Source organism: Prionailurus viverrinus, chromosome A1, assembly GCF_022837055.1.
Source record: "Prionailurus viverrinus isolate Anna chromosome A1, UM_Priviv_1.0, whole genome shotgun sequence".
NCBI lineage: Eukaryota > Metazoa > Chordata > Mammalia > Carnivora > Felidae > Prionailurus > Prionailurus viverrinus.
Window position 1 is genome coordinate 122,427,020 of NC_062561.1, and position 2,486 is coordinate 122,429,505.

Here is a 2,486-nt window from a genome sequence, read left to right on the forward strand (position 1 = left end):
TTTGACACTAGTACCTAGAAAATCAATCCTGAATGAAGATTGTCAAGGTATATTCTAAGAGATGTCTGAAGTTTACAAAAAAAAAAAAAATGATTTGGGCGTTTAGTCAAAATACCAAATGACTTAAGTGACTGTCTTTGGCTTTATCCCAGAATACATAAAGTAGCATACTGAAAAGATTCAAAGAAAGAAATCCTAAGGCAAAGGTTTTACATCTAGCCAATATGTCAAAAGTTATGAACATGATAGAACCAGAGACTGTTGCTTCCATGTGCCCATCCTGAGGAATTTCCTAAGGAAAGGTGTTTTAGACCACCAAAAGGGAAGGGCATTGACAAGAGGACTAATGATGAGCATAACTATGTAATCACCCATAAAACTATGATGGTTATGAGAAGAGTACATACCCAGCATATATTATACAATAATTAAAGGGCCAGAAGGGTAACGGAGATATAAAACAGAATATACTTGTTGATTATTTTATAGTTACTGGTGAGGGTAAAAGGATATTTATTCACATGGCAAACTGGTGCATTGGGATAAGAGAAAATAAATTATTAACTAATTTAAATATTGTTAGGAGGGGCGCCTGGGTGGCGCAGTCGGTTAAGCGTCCGACTTCAGCTCAGGTCACGATCTCGCGGTCCGTGAGTTCGAGCCCCGCATGGGGCTCTGAGCTGATGGCTCAGAGCCTGGAGCCTGTTTCCGATTCTGTGTCTCCCTCTCTCTCTGCCCCTCCCCCATTCATGTTCTGTCTCTCTCTGTCCCCCCAAAAAAAAATAATAATAATAATCCATTAAAAAAATATATTGTTAGGAAACCAATAGAAAATAACAAAAATAAGAGGGGGGGACTAAGGTTATTTTAGCTTTAATATAAAACTAACCCTTAAAATAAAGTGAGTACAAATATATTTGATAGGGCAAATAAAATAGACTGTATAGTGAAAAATTAGTGTTATGAAAGACTTGTGTATACATAAAAGCGAGCAATATGAGTGAAAAGAATACAGTGCAAAGGAGTGTATACCAAATACTACCATTTGAATTAAAAGAAAGGCAAAATAAGGACATACATATGTATACACATACACGTATATATTTGTTTCTTTTTTTGCAAATAAGAGAGGATAAACCAGAAACTAATAAAATTCATGCATATGGGGATTGAAGAAAACTTCTCTGGGTTACCTTTTCGTATGATTTTAACTTTTGAACTACAGAACATTTTACATATTCATAAAGTTATTGACCGCTACCTTTAGCAGCACATACACTAAAACTGGAATGATACAGAGAAGATTAGCAGGGCCCTTATACAAACATGATCCGCAAATTCATGAGGTATTCCATATTTTAATGGTGGATGTTAACTAAACTTACCGTTGTACTTATGTTGCAATACGTACATATATCAAACCACTATGTGATTCACCTGAAACTTACACAATGCTATATATCAGTTATGTCTCAATAAAATTTTTAAAAATAAAAATAAAATCTTTAAAAATAAAGATAATAAAAAACCCACTACCACAAAGAAAGAAATGAAAAGAAATCAACATGGACAGGAAAATCCTAATTTGAAGATAAACAAATGAACTTATGTCAAGGTTAAAGGTCTTTAGACACACCGTTACTTTTAGGGGGCTAGACTCTAAGGATAAAATAAAAGCTTCAAACAATCTTGTACTTCATTAGTAAGTTTGTTGGTAGTGGTATCGACATAATAATTCTGAAACTATTGGGTGTATTATAACGAGCAGTAAATGAATAGCTATGCTGATGTTGGTGAAAATTAGAGTTTTCAATGTGAGAGAAAGGAGATAAAATAGGGATGTGGGGAAAGGAGGAAGAACCCTGTGATGTTCTATTAGAATTGGGGGGATTGAGATAAATTAATGATCTAAAATAAAATACACTTCCTGGCTGTGTCTACTGAAAGGGCCTAGAAGCAGTGACATCCCACTTACAGTGAGCACTCTTATCACTCAGTTCTTGGTTTCTAGCAAACTTTTCTCACTGAAAGGACCCAGGTCTGATTCCAGGTCTGGGTCAAGGAAAGTAGAAGATGAGCTTGGGACTTTCACTGATGGAAGAGGAAGGAAGTGCTCAAAAACAGATAGGGATATGTCAGAAGGACCCAGAAACCAATTTGAAGGGGCTCCCATTTGGGAGGGGACAAATTTGGGACAAAATGAAAATTAAAAAGAAAATCAGTGGTAATGAATATTCTGAGTTCATCATGATATTGAAGAGAATTGCAGAAGTGTGTGTGACGGAAGAGAAAGCTCTTCTTGAACAGTGGAACGACAGCTAAAACACATGGAAAAATGATAAAGCTTTTTTAATTGTGATTTTTGCAATCACTAATATCATAGTTGATTCAGGCAAGCCTTATTAATGATTGTTAAAACAGTCGCTGAAAATGTTGGGGACACCAGATACTCTCATATTTTCAAAGTACCATCCCGCAGATTAGTC

General features: G+C 35.5%; 1 non-coding gene across 1 annotated transcript; it reads left to right on the forward strand.

Annotated features, from left to right (window-relative positions):
• The first annotated feature begins 1,257 nt into the window (after positions 1 to 1,257).
• LOC125147107 (U6 spliceosomal RNA) lies at positions 1,258 to 1,361 on the forward strand. Its single transcript, XR_007145010.1, has one exon. It is a non-coding gene; the product is annotated as a U6 spliceosomal RNA (small nuclear RNA).
• Positions 1,362 to 2,486: the final 1,125 nt, after the last annotated feature.